Genomic DNA, 20,612 nt, shown 5'->3' on the forward strand with positions numbered 1-20,612 from the left:
AAATGTAACCAGTGGTGTGACTCAATGATCAGCGCTTGGTCCAATGTTATGCAATGTGTACATTAATGACATTGGAAAGGATTTGACATGCTATATACATAATTTGAATTGTAGGGATGTAAAAATGGTTATGATTTCAATGTTAATAAATGTAAGCTCATGCAATTTGGTGAGAGTAGATATCAATAGTCATATTATATTGGTGGGTTTATGCTTGAATAAACTGATGCGGCTAGGAATCTTGGAGTTTTAGTAGCGAGGAAGATGAATTGCAAGAGTCATATAGTAAAATTGTAATTATAATTCCATGGTTGAAACAAACCTTAACATGTAATGAGAAGGAGGTCATTTTTCCCCTTTACAAAAAAAGGCCTTGATAAGACTTACTTGGATTATTGAATGCAGATCTGGTCCATGGCGATTCTTATACAGCGGAGAGAGTGCAAACCACTGGTAAAAATGATATCAGGATTGTTTGTTGAATATAGATTATGAAGGTTATTAGGATTATGCAGATTTAGAATTTGTAGGCAGCAGACACTAGCACAAAGGAGAAAGAGAGGATGATATGATTGAGACTCACAAACTTCTGAAATGGTTATACAAAATTACAGTAGATGGAATCTTTCATTTCATGGAAGGTCGGGAAAGGATGCGAGGTCATCCATGGAAGTTGAGAATGAATGGTGTCATGAAATCTCTCTTAATAATAATAATTGAAATATTGCAAATGATACTACAACATGAAAATTTAATCTGGATTTCTCAAATCTCTCTCTTCAGCTTAGCACTCCAAAGACCAGAATCCATCTTAGTCAATCGCTTCTGGACCTTTTCATCATATTTTTGAGAACCAGATGCCAACGTCTGTGCACTTTAATCCATATGCGGTCTGATGAAAACCTTATACAGGGAAATCTAACATCCTTACTTCAACAAGTCAGTTCCCCGCACATCATCCCTATTATCTGTTGTACCATCCAAATAAATTCAGCAATATATCGCTAAAAGTTTAGGTCCTTGTCCACAATCACTTACAGATATCCTATCCTCTTCATCTCTTCCAGGATATTTCCACCAACTGTGTACTCTACATCCTATCTTTGCTTCCCAAATTTCAAAACTTTACATTTCATAAGAGTGATTTGATGACCCTGCTCATTTATCCATGCAGCCAGTGCATACATGCCGTCCTGCAAAGCCATGGCATTTGCTCTAATTCTCGTAGTTCTCCAGGGCCGATCCCGATCCCAGAGTATCTGATGCCTCTAGGCAAATAAAATTTAGGCGTCCCTATACATTGTCTCTCTCACATACTCACACAAGCACACATGTGGATATTTATAAAAATAATATTACGAACATTAAAAAATTATTAATCAAAACCAATACATTTGTATACATATATGGTTACTCCTAATATCTGTACAGCAAGAAAATTTTTACATCTTAAATACAAAAATTATGAAAAATGAATCTTAAATGATTTTGCTTTGGCAATGTTTTGAATAAATTCATCTATATTGATTGTAGATACAATTTCATGCTCTATAGATATTATTGCTAGACCAGTGAGTCGTTCCTGAGCCATCGTAGAGCGAGTTTAAGTTTTTGTAAGTTTTAATTTCGAGAAACTCCTTTCTGAACTTGCTACCGATACTGGCACCCCGACGTCTTAGAGCCCCTAGGCGATTGACTAGGTTCACCTTATGATAAAACCGGTCCTGTAGTTCTCCCCAACTTTGCATCATCTGCAGACAACTATATATCACCATTCAGACCTCTCCCAATATCATTTACATACAGCTTAAAGAGCAATGGACCCTTGGGGTACACCACTAGTAACTTTCTGCTTCTTTGCACTTGTGTTCGTTTATGATATTGGGAAAAAATCATCTTATTGACTGAATTATCACTGTCTAAGGAAGTTGTGTCATCTGATATAATTGTAACTCAGATCTCAGAAAGACTTTCAATCTAATTTTAGAAATCACTGGTCCAATAAAGGCACTTTTCAAGATAATGATATAGGTTAGGGATTCTCAAGAATCAAGTTCTTATTTAGTTCTGAACATGTGGTTTACATATGTGATGCTTAATGAAGGCAACATCAGCATCTTTACATTATCTTTGATGTTAAGAAACACTTCCTTTCTTTCCACATAACCCTCCTACTTAATATACTCATGCGAGGTCAACAAATCTGTTGACAACCACCAAAAAGGGATTATCTGTTATACGATGATTTCACTATTTTACTTTTAAGTTACAGATCTGGTTTTTTTCTTTATTGGATGATTCATCATTTGCAATTTGTTAAGTGCAATTCTTGCACATTTAATGCTAACTTCTATTTCAATTTGACTTAAAATATTTTTTAAAACTATTCCCGTTTATTTTTTTTTATCATTTATGTCCTTGTTTATCTGAGTGACAGCTTCTGATTGAACTGTGATTTGAATATTATATGTTTATTCTTATAAAAAATCTAACATCAACTACTTTGCTCGCAACCCTTTTCTACTTCTTATTTCTTGTTAAACCGGTAAACAACTTGCTGTTTAAAAAATCCGATCACGCATTTAGGCTACGAGCACGTTTGTGAAGGTTTCATAACCGCCTTAGCGCAGCATTCGTGTTATAGCCAGGCACGAAGAAATTCATATGAAGATTTGCTTTTATAGATATCACAAAAGAAATATAGAGTAAAAGAGGCACTTAAAGAAGCGAATGTTAAGTAACAAAACATCAAAGCAAGACCATTTCTTGCACAAGAACGGTGGCATAAAAGTCACATTTATAGTAAAGAATCCCTAATTAATGTCCACTTGATGGTTCTTCACAACTAAACTTGAAAAGGCTGATTCTCTATTTCCCAACATTTTGTTCCTTAATTTCAGAAATGTTTTCAAGTAATTAGCAGTTCATTGTTTTCATTGGTGTAAAAAACGAAGTAAATACACAAGTCAGTGAAGCGAAGGGAATCTTACTTAAATCACTGCACTCAACTCGCCCATACACAAGGAAGGAAGTAGAACATTTCGAATCTTTTGTGTAACTGGATGAACCAAGTTTACTTTTTGTGCCTTTCTTAAGAATAATGTAGGAAGACAATTTCATAGACATTTATGTTAATTATTTCTAATCCTCTTCCTTTCTATTACTTCACCTAGTGATTTATTACAGCTGCGTTTTACTTTGGACAACTAAAAATCTAATTTTGACCGTTATAAGCAAATGAATCCAAATAGGATTTCCATATGATCTTTGCACATATTCATGGCGTTGTTGTTTGTTTTGCTATAGGAAAAATAGAAAATAAGGGGAAGTCAACTTTTTTTCGACTTAGCGTATGTCCAAATAACGTCGTCTTAGATAGAAACGAAGAAATCCTAGAAAAATTCATCCGTAAAATAACATTAATTATAATAATAATAAACCTTGTAAAACGTATCCTTAATAATATTAGACATTTCTAGGCAGACTGAAGAATCTAATATATTAAAAAAATCAATTTATTTAAATTATAATTATTTAGAGAAATAACGATACCATATGGTACTGTTGAAATGAGCAAAAGTGACGAAGATAAATCACGCAGCACTTTCCGTAATTTGAGGAGCAATGGAACAAGAAAAGACGTGTAAAAAGAGGCGATATGGAAAGGAGAGAAAGCATTGCGAGGGCGTGGAGAATTAACAGGTATATATGAAACCTTGAGATGAAAACTCGTTTTGTGAAATGGATATGTAACCTTCTGATGTGATCCGAAATGCGCATGGATATCACGGGAAAAGAATGAGTGTGCACTTTCTGGTTGCAGAAAAGGAGGAGTGAAAACTGCCTCCGGAACAGAATGGGATGGAGAGAAAATGAAATATTCAAGTCGCATTTGACAGAAAGTGAAGGTAGACAGAAATAAAGAATACAGGGAAGCAAACAGAAAAATAGGCGATGTGAATTAGTTTACCGTGCAGTCGTATAACAGTTATTCCAGTGAGTTTAGAGAAAGAATCATTTTTTTCATTGTATTTGCAATTCTGATATTACAGTATTCTAGTAACCAATCAATTGCTAATCTCCAATGACGATGATTGAATTGTATAAAATTAAATTTATTGGAAGCTAGAAAATTTTATGTTTAGTATTTATTAGTAGGTTCATAGATAATCTAATCCTTAGCTTCTTCAGGGTATTAATACTAATCTGCATGATTTACAACCTTTAGTGGGTGTGAATAACAAAGAAAAACATGTCGAGAACCTTGGCATTTTGAGCCATCTTGAGTCACTATAATGCATAATATAATCGGTTACATTCCGTTTAGTTCTTCAGCGTGTCCTTTCCTTCAAAATAAAATGCACAAAATATATCCTGCTGACTTATATTGCCGAAATTAAAGAAACGTTTCATTGGTCAAGATCTGCCGAATATAATAAATATCACCAGTGAGATGATTATGAAAAAGCTGCATAGAAAATACGATGCCTATGATAAATATTCTACTCCCTTGCTTTCCAAATACATACACGATCTTTTTTTGTCGAATATACTACCGCACACGTTCGAAAACTGGGGGTCGAGGATGCTTGAAATTGAATACAAATTGCAATTTCAATGACGAAAAGAATATACTCCAGTTATCTTGCACTATTTTGACAATGGAATTAAATAATTCGCTCATGCAAAACACTAAATTTTACTCTTTCTTATGTTGCAGAACACACACACCAACTCTCCAGTTCTGCTCTGTGTCATTCAGTAAGTGAAGCTTATTTTATTTTCCCCAAAACAGCTATTTGTTCTAAATACCACGGTTCTAATTTATGATAATCAATTTAATTAACTAGCACTAGTATTTATGGAGAATGCATTTAACAAAAGCTTCACATGTGAAAGCCTAACTAACACATTCAACAATTTCCTCATTTCGAGATCTTTCATGTCTACATTAGCTGGTGCTGTACTGATACATTTTTTTAAAGTCTGATTGCAAGCATGAGCGATTCATGTGGAGCTAGCCGGTTCCAAAGACAATTTTATCTCAAAAGATTCCATGGGTTTCTTTACTTCAACAATGGATTTCCCCAATCCTTGATTACTTGTCCACTGAAAAAGACTCAGATAATTCAATATTCATATTTGGCGCACTAATGGCTGCTCAGATGTATTATAAATGCGTGCGTGGTCCATCATGATAGCCATGATATTATTGTAATATGCTATACTTCCTGAAGTGTTTTTTAAATATTACATTTAAAAATTAAAAGTTTTTTATGCAATTTCAAAACGCATACGGTTAAAATAATAATTGTGTATTCTCTATCAATCGCACAAAACTATACACACGACAGGGCACTGAATTCCCCGCATTGTTAATAACAGAATCAATATTTCAGCACTCACTCGAACACCATTCTGCTTTATGCTCCTATCCCACTGTAATTATACGAGTAGAGAGTTTCTGAACTATCGTGCATCGCCCATATGATGCTCTGAAAGAAATATGTGACCTTCTCTTGTGCGACACAAGAGAAATTCTCCGGCCTTGTTGGGCATATATTGTGTCACCGAGTCGCCTACTAGAAAATTGCGTCTTGGCTGGTGATTTAATGCGACTGCTAACAGAACGTACGGAAGAAAGCGTCCACTAATGCATAATATGAGGTTATGAACCCATAAGTGACGTACCTTTGAAATAAACGTCATTATAGTGGCCATTATATGACTAAGTAGCACTTTGGGGTCGTTTCGAGGAAAATACAGTGTCATCCTTCCGGAGGAACTCTCCTAGTTTATTGCACTTAATGAGTAACTTGCAGTATGCATTTGTTCCTTTTATTGTATTGTGTGTGTAGCTAGAATGCGGTGGAATTTGGGAGCAGCGAAATATTTCCGGGAAGTATACATGATTATTGCATTGGAATAGTTCCTAATTATCGAACAATATTAGAAGTCCCCAAACTATAACGATATTTAACTATTCAAAACAGTTAATTCTGTATGATGTTAATGCGGATTTTCCTGCATTTCAACATTCATCATCGTTAACAGCAAATCTGTTTACTAATGTTAAATCAGCACTGATGAAAATATTTCCATATTAGGAAGATTAACTTTAAGATCAGTGTGACAGATTTTCTTTCACACTGATCTTATTGATACCACTACTTTGGTACGAATATCAACAAGTTTTGTGGTTCCACTTAAGCACTCAATACAATGCTCTTTTTGTCAATTTCTTCTTTTGACTTCTTAACTGACAGACTAGTTTTGCTGAATAACTAATTTAAAGTTGATGAGAAATTATTATTATTAGGATTACTCCAGTGAGCAAATTACACATACTGATTACCAACTGGCGAACATTACTTTTTTTTTTTTTAATTTTATGACGATCACATCCAAGTAACACAAATTCATACTACATTAAGAGTTGTTTCCGGTTGCGCTACATGATTTCAGTTTGATCTACATGATTTTAAGTCGCAAATCGACAGGTAGAAAGGAAGGATGAAAATAACATGGGATTAAATTAGTTAAGGCCCGCATACTTTCTCTGTTGTTATTTGTAAACTTTATAAACCACGTTATTAAGGAAAGTGGTATAAAACCTCACTTTTGACATAAAGGAACTACTCTGCTTCTAGGAACTATTAAGGTTAACACATGGATCAGTGATTGGAATGTTAGAAATAAGGTAGATGATCCAAGACTGGTTATCAGCCTTTCGAGAACAATCAGATAGGATGCTTGATGACATCACTAGCAGAGTCATATTAAAATAAATATATTAGAGAAAAAAATACCACTATTACTTATCGAGATGATGCGCGATATACACGATTACCGCGTCTAGTCTCCTGCTAGTCGTGGTAATCATCTACCACCAAGATACATCAAATTATTCCTGACATCTACCCTCAAGGGACAGGATATGATAGTACTACATGAAAAACTTACGTCTTTACTAACTTCCTATCTACCATTTTCCACTAAATCAATCTGTTACCTGTCCAGACTCCACCAATGTCAGATTTTATATTTCTATCTTCTAAGGCACTTTTTACCGTATCAATCCACCTATATCGTGGTCTTTCTCTAGGTATTTTTCCTGCCTAGCTGGCGGAGAACACTTGTTTGGTTAACCTTTCCTCTCCCAGAGACATTAACAAATAAATAACAAACACATATTGCAATCTAGTCTATTATTGGGAAGATGATACCCTAGAAGTGTGTCTAGAATGCACCGTCTTCATACAACCGCTAGCTAACTGTAACATCTATGAATTACTTTGCAAGCATCTCTCCAGTAAATTGTTCTAGATTATTCCCCGTGTAGTGATGCTCTAAGCATAACAGCATTTACAAAGCATTATTCTTGTCGATATGCATGCCGTAATATGGCACTTTCGTGGGCCATTGCTGACGGTACATGCGCACTCTAATTGAAATTGCTGTTAAAGCATTGTTTGGTCTACATTTAGCTCTGTAGATAAATCAAGTTTCGAGGCGAATGTGTAGAATGCCACGCTAAATGGTTAAGTTCAGAGGATCAATCTTGATGACTGACCAAGCAATTTGGTCTCCAGTTGCACGTGAGTTCACGTTGATATGCATCTAGAATTTGCAACGGGGAGTGTTAAATCTTACCTTGTGGCTGTTGATGATGGCCAATCGCCTATATGTGATATAGCAAACGTTATCACTTGCACACGCAATAACCCTGAAAGACGGATGGGTTAAGAAATTAAATGTGGTGACATTCTGTTTATTTACAATTTGGATTAGTTTAATTTAATGAAGACCGATCTGTATGCCCTTATCCCATATGCGTGGTAAACCTGAAAGTCCATCTCAGAGCACCGTTTCTGAATATCCGCAAGAGACCTTTCAGGTAAGCAAAGTAAGCCCATTTCGCTGAAAATGAGTTTCAGTTTCACTTCAGGGGACCGAAGTGGATCGAATGTATCATCGATTCAAATGTACCCATGTGAGTTCTTAACAGCGCCTCGTTTTCTCTTCAGTCCGGAAATGCAAGCATTTGGAATCAGTGGCTTGCGAATTTGCGAATGAGCACACAATTTATTTTTTCACACTGTCCTTTGCTCTAATCTAATTTTCATATCAAGATAGTGACTGACCCATTTACAATGTCTGTTTGCTGTAGTTTTATTTAATTCAGGAACCTTGCTCTAGAGATCATGTATGACATTTTTGAAACAACTTCGGGACTTTATTAGCGGGATCGCAATGATACACTGACGATGACAGTCTTCTGTTATGTTAATATAATCGCAAACATTCACGCAAAATTGGGATTCAAATCCAACAGTTTCAACCGTGGAATGAGAAGTTAAAATGCTGGAATACCCATCACACTCAAATTCAGCAGCATTGATAACGTCTGATATCAGTTTTGATTTACTACACTGGAGTGTTCTGCTAACATGTTTAAGTAATGGGAACATATGAATCAAATAAACAAGCCTTATTAAAAGCAATAATGAGTATTTTTTCCTACACAAAATGGGCAGGTTCTTGTAAAATTTCAATGGATTTCGTACAGAGGGGGATTTTGTAATACATAAAATATAACATTTTTATATAATACATAAAAATTAAATTTTAGTTGAAATAAATATAACAATTTTAGTTCTATGATAATTACTGAATACCGTATTTCAGAAAATAATAAAAAATTTAAGATTCTTTTGGCTTTCATATATTTTTAATTCATCATGTCATCGACAAAGTGCATAATGGTCTCCACAGATGATATAAATCAGAAAAATCGCATGTGTGCCATCGCATGAGAATCCGTTTTTCACATAAAACCATCATTTCTTTATTCATTAAATATTTTTCCTCCATTCAGCGTAATATATTAGTGAAAGAATAAAATATCATATTTTAGATGAGTTTCTCAAAATGTGTCATTTTTACATATTTGGTTTCTCTGTTCATCTATGAACACAGCTTCCAGAAAGAAGTTCAGATATTTAAAATGAAATATATATATATATATATATATATATATATATATATATATAATGATCTTTAATTGACCATGATTTATAAACATCTAATGCCAACAAGTTTCTCCGACGAAGCTGTCCAGCTTCTTTAGGGCTAATAACGGTAAGAGAAAACTCAAAGTGTTAAAGTACAGAGAAAATGGAGTAACACTATCGTATAAATTAAAACAAATCGCGTAACATTACACGTGTTCACAATGGAGAGTGTTGCGTTAGTCACTGTTATGAGAGCACGCTCTGTAGTTTTCAGCGAAATTAAATTCTGGCAGATTGATTGACCTTATTAAGGTTTTTCATATGTCAGCTATTATCAATCCCTGGTTTCTGTTAAGATTTTCTCCAGAACGGAGGACTACAACAGCTTCCTTGAAATTTCTACAACGGAAATCTTCTAGGTGAGGCATGGAGCTGCTATCCCAATCAATGGTATGGTTAGTAATCGCGAAATGATGGGCTAGACCTGAGTTGTCTGTTCTGTTGTTATTAATATATCCTATATGTTCTTTTTTTCGGTTTTCGAGACTTTTCGACGTGTGTCCTATATAGTTTAGACCACAAGCACATGGGATGTTGTACACTCCAGCGTGTTTGAAAAAAAAAGCATTAATGTGTTTAGGCGATCTAAAACGTGACGGCAGTCTTGACCGGTTTGAACGCAACTCTGATGTTGAAGGGTTTAAAAAGTTCTGCGATCTTTTCGAACACTATACCTGCATAAGGAATAACTACGGATGAACTGTATTGAGTGACGGTAGGTTGTTGTTGTGGGGCGGTTGCTATGAAGAATCTTGTTGATTAAATTCCTTGGATAGCCATTTTTTATTAATATTTCTGATATATGAGTAAGTTCATCATAGAGTTCTCTTTCTTCTGAGATAATGTTCGTAGCTCTATTTTTTGAGCATATGTATTATGCTGAGCTTCTGGGAAATATGGTGAGTTGATTTGAAATGAAGGTAGCGTCCAGTGTGTGTTGATTTGCGGTAGATTGTTAGTATAATATGTCCATCTGCTAGTTTCTTGATTAGGATACCCAAAAATGGTGGTTGATTATCTTTTTCCAGTTCCAAAGTGAATTGTATTTTTTGATGAAAATAATTAATTTTGGGTAAAAAGTTCAAAAGAGCTGTTTTTGTGTCCCTCCAAATTATGAAAACATCGTCTACATTCCTCCATCACGTTCATGAATCTGATAGCAATTCTGCAATCTTGGCTAGGTAGTCCTTACTGTTTATAATGACTGTGGCTTTGTGTGTTTTAAAAACCTTTGTGTGCTTTTAAGATAGTGATTTGTTTATCCTTTTTCAAGTTTGAGAGAGCTCTTTTTTCTTGGGGTGTTACTGTATGTTTCGGTTAGGCGGCTTTGAAGTTGAAAGGATAATAGCACTTTTTAATCTCAGATCATTTGCCGTTGTTTCAGGAAAGGATGAGAGTGCTTTCTCTATGTTACTGATGATGTCGACCTTAGGAATACGATCTGGGACGATGGTGAAATTGAATCCTTTCTTAAGTATTTCGGTTTCCGGTTGTGTCAATATATGGTCGGAAAGGTTAAAAATCACTTTTTCATCGGGGGGGGGGGGGGGGCTCGGTCCGGAGTTGTAATACTTTTACTACTTTGTTCTATTAGCAATCTTGGTGGTTTCCAATACCTGTTCAATGTTAAACCACTAGAAATTTAGGCAAGCTTTGTAACATATAAAAATTAAGTGCAATACATCCTAGAAAAGACAATTTTTAATTCTTTTAAAGCTCTAAGAGATATTTCCTCTGAGCTAAATTATTCCTAATCCAGCTCTCATTTTCTGAGAAAAATCCATTTAAATGGTGGTGCCAAGTTTTGTTAAGTTTTTTGTAAAACCTTAACAAAACTTTCTAAGTAAAACATGAAATTTATAACAAATGTGTGGGTGAAGTAATTTTAAACCCTATCTCATCAGCAGTGGTGCACCCAGGATTTAATCTTGTAGGGGCCGAGTACTCAAGATTTAATCTTGGAGGTGGGGGGGAGGAAACCAGCACTCATGATTTAATCTTGGGTAACCGAGTTGAGTAGACGATTTGAGAATACGCACACTACGCATTATATACGACCTATGACTGAGTATCTGCAGTGATCGCCAATACATTATACCGGTGATCTCTGGACCGGCTCGTGCAAACAAAATATCGCTCGAGCACTACTTCGTTCGCCTTGCGTTTGTTGTGAACGCAAGGCGAACGAAGATCGTGATTACCGAGAGTCAGAGGGTATTCCCACCTTATATGACTGCTAATTCATAAGTAGTATTAGAAATAGAAGACAAGGCACAAAATAAATAAAATAAAATAAATTAATTAGGAAAAGATTTTTGAAAATGTTTATCCTTGTGCATTCGAGAACTCGGGGCGTGAAGCATATATTGATTTTCAGCATTTCATAGTTTCTTAAGCGAAAAAAAAACCAGGGAAAGAATGTACCGGAGAACATTCGTACAAAAAAGCTCCGAAAATTTTAACTTAGCATTGAACGAGGTAGTGATGAAATGGTTTGATCACTACCTCGTTCAATGCTAAGTTAATGGTTTGATCAGAAGGCATATCTAGTCTTACCGATGTTAACAGTCCAAAATCCCCAGCCAGCTTTCTAATACAATCTTCCTCTCCATTGGTTAATGGCACCTGGCAGCTCAACCTCACGAGCTTTGTTAAAGGCGATTTAACAGTTAAAACATCGAAAACTAAAAAAAAAACAAAACAAAACGACGATTTATTGTTACATGCTGGTCTAGATAAACAATGTTTGAATGTTTCTGAATGTCTAAATGAGAGAAGAATTTGTTCGCCCATTGGAGTCCTTAATGAAAACGTTGCTTGGTCTCTTGAGTTGGGTTTCTATTATGTAAAATTAATACCAATTTTCCACAACACTAATATATTATAGGTTTGCGACCTCGTACGTGGAGTCAATGTATAAACAGCCTGGTGTAAGTTATCTATATCCTATCTTTCTGGACGGTGGGGAAAGCATTCCCGAGTGCATGATGGCTAAATTTTGGAGCCCACTTATACTACTGTAGATGGACTACGTGTAAAATGAACAGATGTATTTCCTTGTATCCACCTCACATCGTGCAAGATGATGGTGGTGTCATACTGGACGATAACAAATTATCACCTGAATAGGGTTTAGTTTGCTAGTTTACCAATATTAATTATAGAGAAGCTTGGTTTTTAAACCTTGATCTGCTGATGTCAACATGGAAAATACACATGTGCTTTGAGAAAAATATACTGAACAAATATATAGTAAAATTTGTGGGATTTGTTTACTTTACGTGAGATTAAAACTCACATCTATACTTAGAAACCATGAACAATTTCGGTAAAGACAAAATTTCAGTCTCAGTTCAAGAGAACTTCTTGAATTCTTGGGCGAGAGAGAGCTTAACAGAATGGGGTTATACCCGCATATGATGTGTGCACATTACCCAGCAATTATACATTTATTTCATTTGGTTTCAGGGCACTAACCTGAACAAAGATCGGTTACCTAGACTGTTACCCACAGAGCATACCCTGCTTCAGTTTCAGTCTTAAAAGCTTAACTTTCTAGAATCGCGATACAGACAGTTCAGCTTTTAATTCTGGATATCGCAGTTTATGTGCTATAAAACTAAACCTGAAGCTCAGCACTGCTGTAGTCAGGAAGCCCATCGTATATTTAAAACTTTAGAGCACCAGTTCGTAAGTTAGAGGTAATGATCACTTAGAAATGTAACGTTCTAAGTGATCATACATAAGTTAAAATTCAAGCAAAACCTCATTTCAGTGTTTATCAGTGCAGCGAAAGACTAAAGCTTGATTATGAATCCAGATTTTATTTTTATTTTGTTTTTCCCAGCAATGCTCTTTCAATGCACTGTTTTCGAACATATCACTGCCTAAGAAAATAAAATACTTCTCATTTGAACGGTCGCTGGAAAACTAGCACGTGATTTCTGCAACGGAGAGCCCTTCTGATTAGCATAATCTATAATAACTAATATAATTAGCTTGTTTTCCTTCTAATTCTAAAAAAAATATTTTAGCATTAAAATCACATTTCTTTAAATAATGTCGTAAACACTACGATTCTTGGATATCAGCTCATAAGAGAGATCTGTTACAGGACTCAACTCTCACGGGGTACTTCAAAAAATAATCTGCTGAATATTTATTGCTCAAATGAAACATTCCTACGAACAAAGCAGAAAGAGAGAAATCCGTGGATATCTCCTTAAAATGTCCTCCTACCGTAAACGAATACAAAATGTATTCATTTGAAATTGAATTTGATGAGAATTCGTTACCTTTCGGCTTTCTTTGGAGTTTTACAGTAGCGCTTTATTCCCGTGTGGTATTTTGTGAGTGGGATTTCATATTTCTTTGGTGTCTGATATGGAACGGTTTAGTATGAATGCATCGTTTTAAAAATTTTAAATCTGAAATAGTATTTAAACAAATCTTCATTAATTCTTGCATATATTAACTTGTAGATTTCTAATAAAGCTAATATTCCTATAGAAATCAATATTATTATTTATGTCATTTATAATTTCAATGTGATTTTTTTCATTTTCTTAGCGATGTAAGCTTTTTGTATAAAATATTTTGCCAGCACTATTTATCTTTCTTGCTCCTTAAATATAGTTTTCCTTATGAAATAATACCGTGCTGACCATGGAATAACTGGTGAAATATGACAATTATATGTTTTGGTTGTTGTTTACTTAAGTGAATTATTTGATTAATTGAAAGTCTAATCTTTTCCCCACAACATCCAGTCAGTATTTTGTTAAGTATTCATTTCAAAAGAGTGACAATCGTAAAGCAAAGGAAGATAAGATACTTTTATAAAATACGAAAATGAGTCAACATAAAGTACAAGGAACATGCTCTATTGCTTCTTTTATTACCTGGCTTGGAGATGTAGCTTTCTCTGTTCATCCTTTGTGTTTAATAACAGCGAGAAGCTCTTAGAGGACAATGATTTAACGAGCTAATTCCAGCTAAAAGCAGTGTTACAAACTCTGCGCAAGCGGTTTTTCTTTGTCGAATAGTGTAGACAACTCTTAGAGTGGATTTAAATAACTTACAAACCGTAATGAAGCAGATTTCTTTTTTTGTTTGCTTTAGAAATAAATAATTAACTAAAGTTGCATCATTGGGCCAGAATAACTATTGGAGCTCGTTCACTGTGACAAGCCGTCACAAAAATAATAGGCTGTTGCTTCACAATACCAATTACCCTGAACATAAGCAACAAAAGATACACAACTCTTTAATTTCAAACTCAGATCGGATATTTGGTCGTATTAAGGTATTCAAGCAGAACAGAAGGACATTTATAAACTAAGTGAAATGAAGCCCTCATACTATCTAGAATTTTAACTGTAAAATCCGAAAAGTACTTTCGCTTGGCTAAATGAATATTTTCATGGAGTTTAATTATCTGCAACGTATCTTTACGTCATCTAATATTTGAAAACGCAACTATTTTAATTATTTCGAAGAACTAACTGAAACTATAAGCACGAACAGTTAATTACCTCGAATATATAAGGTGTTTCTAAGTAAAATATCCCTATTCAGAAAACATTTTTGAAGAGAACCACTAGAAGAAATACCCTTACACTTGATGGGTACTCAAAACCTCATGGGAGAGATGGCGAAAATAAAAAAAAACGTAATTCAAAAATGACCCATAGGGGTGCTACGCGAGAGAAACGATGGCGAATTGTGCAAAGCACGTGAGCCATAAGACAGTATAATCAAAGAAACGAGACTGACTCTTCAGTCATTCAACTTGAGCGATGGGTCTCACTTTGCCTGAATGTACCTTTCTTGTCAACTGTTTCTATAGGAATGCAGGAAAAAATGCTGCGGCAGTACTTCGTGAGTACATACGCCTAGATTTTGAAAAAAGGCCCATTGACACCAAATGTAAGCGATGGATGATTTCTCGGTTTGAAGAGGCAGGCAGTTTGACATGCCAACCACGAAGATGACGTAAATTTGAAATTCCACAAATGACTGAAGATGTTCCAACTACAGTTGGTGCACAGTCACATGAGAATGGTGGCGGTTCATGCAGTGCAATAGCAAGTTAATTGGATTTGCCATACACAACGGTATGGAGAACTTTGCATAAAGAGTTGCAATATTCTCAGCCACGGCCAAGAGCTGCAAAAGGGAGATGCCAGTGTCCGAGCAATGTTTGCATTGATATTTCTAGCACGCATGGAGATAGACAAGAACTAGCCTTGGAACATCCTATGGATTGATGAAGCGTATTTTCATGTTTGTGGAACAGTACGCGATGAAAACTGCCACCTCTGAACTACGGAGAATCCCCGTGCATTTCAGAAAGTTCCCTTATATTTGGCGAAGGTCAGTACGGATAAGGTTTATGGCTAATTTCGTTATCTCGCAGTTTCGCTTCTAAGAAAAGCATTAAATATGAATTTAACTTCAGGATTATGTTCATTTAATTTAACTTTTGCGACGAAGTGTGAGTGTATTGAAGATCACATTATAAATTGATTGTTTTATTCTAATTAATATAATGAATGAATAATTCATTGGAATATTAATTTGAAACATCATGTATAATAAGAGGACTTTGTGGACTGCGCTGTGAAGTATTTCGATAAAACACAATCAAAGCAAGCTAAGTAATCTGAAAACGAATAACTAATGCTTCTGAGATAATTTTTTTTATAAAAAAAGAACATGCTATCATTGCCATAAAAGTTTAATATTCCAATGAATTATTCATTAAATTAATGAGAATAAAACAATCAATTTATAATGTGATCTTCAATACACTCACACTTTGTCGCAAAATTTAAGGAATATGAACATATTCCTTAAGTTAAATTCAAAAATAGGTCTCTAGAATGATATTTAATACTTTTTTATTTAAATAAAAATGTAAACGAAAACAACATCCAGTCGACATAGTTTTAACTATTCGTTCCTATGACTTTTAGTCATACGACGGAGAAAGATACCTTTTTTTTTTTTTAAACAAAGTATGCCGATATCGCTATTGCAGACTGTACTAGGACAAAAAAGTTGCACGTGTGTTTTAAGAACACGGAGAAAATAAGGTGTTTTTGCTTCAGCAGTGTCCATAATAACATGGCCAGGAGGAGCACCGAAGTGTAGAAATTGTCGTTCCTATAGCAGCAACGACAGTCATTTGAAATGCTGCGAGATTAGTTCATTTTTTCCATTTCGATGTGGATAAGGTATAAATCTATAACTTGTCTCATCAGAGATCAAGTTACTTTTAGACAAATACGCAAATAGGAAGCGGGTTACTAGTTTCTGTATAGGCCACGAAATAAAATAACTGGATTAGTCTGCTGATGGATACGAACATGATCCTCTAAAGTACTTTCTCCATATAATCAGTCAGTACGCTAATGAACAATTACCATCAAAGCCACGGTTAAAAGATTATAATTCAGGTACGTTAGTCATTTTACTGGTAGACGTGGGTGAAAGAAGTGGCGAAACCTCTAGAAGGCATCAGTCACCATTGATGAAAATTCAGTCTCTGATATTAAGGGCAGTCGAAATTGATTTGATCTGGAATTTCCGGCATAGTAACTAAAAGAATCAGGACAATGTATTAAGTCTATTATGATGTCCTTGGAGTGAGGGGGAACTTTGCTTCCACCCTATGAGACTAGGTAAAGCAATTCAATAGCTCTTAGAAAGGTTCCTCCCGTAGTAGACAGGATTCGGGGCTATCGTTGTATATTCGTAACTCTTAAACTTCGAGTTACGAATAGCGTCTGTTATTTTTTTACTTTACTTGTGCCTTTCGTAGATCCAAAGCGCCTGAAAGAGAACTGGTACAAGAAAGAACTACAAAAATGATAGCCATGAGTTGATGGCAGAAGGCAATGATGAAGTGGTTCGATTGGTAGGAATGTCTCGTTTTACAGAAGATAACGAGTCCAAAATCCATTCACTATCTTGCCATCCAACAATCAACAGTTCAGAATGTAAATAAAACGAAAACTTAAAACATTCTGGAATTACAAGTGTAAAATCCACTTTCCCTCAACTAAAATAAAGTTTTTATAAAGTCGAATTATCTGCAAGGTATCTTCTCGTAATCAAAGTTTTGAATAATTGTTTAGTTGAATTATCTGGAAGAAAACGTATACTCAAGCAGAGCGGTTTAATTCATTTCCTAAGGCTAAACGAAACGTCAGACAATTAAGGAATTATGCATCTTCTATAAACTTTGTGGACTTTCCTTCGGGAAAAAATATCCATGAAACATAAAGTAACTAATTAAACCGTAATATTAAGATCCAATAACAATTTTGCGGATGCATTCATGAAAAACAATGAATGCTGATTCTGCCGTAAAAAGTTAACGGCATTCCATGATTTATTGTTTATATTATTAATGGATTATATTAAAAATCCTGCTCAATATAATTTAGTATGCAATCAGGGTAGAGAAGGTTTATTGTGTGTGTGGGGGGGGGGGGGATTTTATATATGTACTGGATTTTTGGATGAAGGCACTGCTTTCCCTTATCCAGGAATATGAAAACGATGCTAATGTCTGATTCAAACCAAGTTCTTTCCCATTAAATTCCATATTTCTCGGTAAAAATCCAGTTTTAAAATGAAAACAATATCAAGTACCATTTTCTTAATTATATGTGAAGAATAATTATTTCTGTATTACCGTGTTATTACATATAACGCTATGACAAATATAAATCCTAGTGTTCGCAATACATGATAACCCACTTGATTGTTTTTGTGCCTTATTGATGCAATCTGCGAAGCGCTGAACTGTAGAAATTGTCTTTCTATAGTCACTTGAAATGATGCGAGATTAGTTTATTTTTTCATTTCCATTTATCACCAGGTATATTGTCCCGATCTGACTGACTCTTCATGCTACCGAATATATGAATGCATAAATTTGCAAATATATCAAAATCAGTTATATAATCTCCATTAATAAGAATATTCTCTGCAGAATTCCACACTGTCGGATTTAGAAATATGCTACTGCAAATGATCCTCGTTTATCTTCATGTTTAAAACTTGAACCTAAATAAGTGCGAATTCAAAGAAAGAAGAGTATGACAAACAGAAAATGGTTATTATAATGCCATTTCCTCGCCCTGGGCTGTTCGCGTCTCGTCAAAAATGTAATATCCCGTGATATTACATTTTCCTTCAATTTAGAGTTCCTTCAATTTTTTACTTATTTTATCGGTTTATGTGATCAAATTCACTCAATTATTCATTTTTTTAAAGTAAAATGGGCTTAAACCGTTTGATATATAAGTTCCATTACCTTTTATTTCAATATGAGATTTCTTGACGAAACAGGGAAGACAAAGTCTTCTCGTTACAAAAACCTTCCTTGATTATTCCAATTAAAACTCAGTACATTATTCTTGTCTGCATAATTCAAAAAAGAGCATCCTGTTTCTCTAAGTTCACAAAGACCTCAATTATTAAACTCATCACTCTGGCTGCTAATGTAAGCTATATTAAAACCAGCCCGAATACCTTAACCTTTTCCACAGCTAATTGCATCGCACAAAAGATTAAGGTAATTATCCCGGATTAAGAGGCAACACGTGCACGATAAGCAATTAAAGCAGATGATTAGCAGTTGCATGCAATCTGTGATTAGGTATCATCTCAAATTTAAAAAGAAAAATATCCTATGCATGGGGATCATAGACTATTGTAATACAGATAACGTTTAATGTAATACTTTTAGATTAAGAGTTAAAAAATTACACAAATAGGAATGTCTGTAGATATATACAACAATACTACCTGGAGATGGCGCGTAAAAGATAGAAATGCAAACAGAAAGACGCTGATAATATAAACATTAGGCACATAAATAAATGACATTTCATGCATTACATCTAAGATAAGTAGATAATTAAAAAAAAAACACATAATATTTCACCGTTAACATTCTGCTGAATTCTAATGCAAATTTTAAAATACGAAACACCCTGTATTTATAGTCGTAACATATTTAATGTAAACTTCGGCAGGATGCAGATTATCTCATACTGACCACCAATTAAATATCAACAGTTGGACAACCAAAACAACAATTTTTCGATTTTCACAGCGATTTAATTGTTTCTTGACAAATAGCAAAGCTGTGATTTGGGTTTTCGGCTTAATTACTTGTGTGAATCAGTTTGTAATACATTTCAAACGACTGTAAAACATTTCAGTCGTTTGAAATGTATTACAAAGGCAATACAATTTGCATCATAATAAATTACCGTAACAATCAAATTTACAAGTAATTTCTATTACAAATAAACGTAGTTTAGAAAGGAAAAATTCAGCTCACTATCTGGAGTCAACTAAATTTATCGGCAATTTTCTCTAACCAAAAAAATCAACTCATCTATTACACTTTCATGAATATAATACATTATAGTTCGCACATAGCCTTAAATTGTTTCGGCCGTTAATCTCGAACAACAGGTTCGAAACTTTTGGTCCTAATTAAAACAGCTGTATTACTGTTACATATTGTGTTCGGGTAAACACGTTGAAGTATTCCCATCATCCAAATGCCTGCGACACTCTGCTACATTCGCTAGCATAGCTTAAATATTAATGAATTTACTTGATATATATATATATATATATATATATATATATACAGGGTGTTCGGGATAAATTTGACATATTTATAATTAATTATATTTTTCCGTAAGTTACATGTATTAACACACACTTCTCTTCATTTAAAAGTTTGGACCCTTCTTCATTCATATACAAGATGTCAGAAAGGATGGATAGCTGGAACCCACCTGAATCATGGAAGAGAATAACTTGTATCATGATGATTCGTGCCCGCCATCAAAATAAGGATATTACGACTGCTGCCCAATGCTCCCTGAATACAGTAAAAACAATCAGGCATGAACTAGAGACTTGCAATGGTGACTACGAGGATGTAGCAAGAAGAAAGATCCCTAGCAGACGATCTGATTGCGTTCGTACAGCAGAATTCCTCGCAAATCTGCAGGAACAGGTGTTGAAGAACCCTGGCATTGGAATTCGGGCTTTGTTCGTGGAGTTGCTAACTGTAGTCAAGCCCTGGATAACAAGGGTAGGCAATGGTAGGCCGTATGTATGGCAGCAGGATTCGTCCCCTTGCCACACTTCTGGGAAAAGTCAAAAATGGTTGTCTGAAAATTTCTACGACTTCACCAGTCCAAATGTTTGGCCTCCAAACTCCCCAGACCTTAACCCCATGGATTATTTTGTATGGGGCGCAGTTGAAAAAGACACCAATCGCACTTCCAGTAATACAAAAGCCCAGTTAATGGATAAAATTAAAACAGTTTTTGCGGCCCTTCCCAGGGAGACTGTAGCATCAGCTTGTTCGAGGTTCCGAAGCAGAATTGAAGCTGTGATCGATGCTAATGGTGGTTATTTTGAGTAAATCTTGTTGATAGTATTGTAATTAACTCTGCCTGTAATGTTTTTTTGTCAATTCATTAAATTTAATAG

This window comes from Typopeltis vanoorti, chromosome 7 (genome assembly GCF_054136105.1).
Source record: "Typopeltis vanoorti isolate ZY-2024b chromosome 7, IOZ_Tvanoo_1.0, whole genome shotgun sequence".
Lineage (NCBI taxonomy): Eukaryota > Metazoa > Arthropoda > Arachnida > Uropygi > Thelyphonidae > Typopeltis > Typopeltis vanoorti.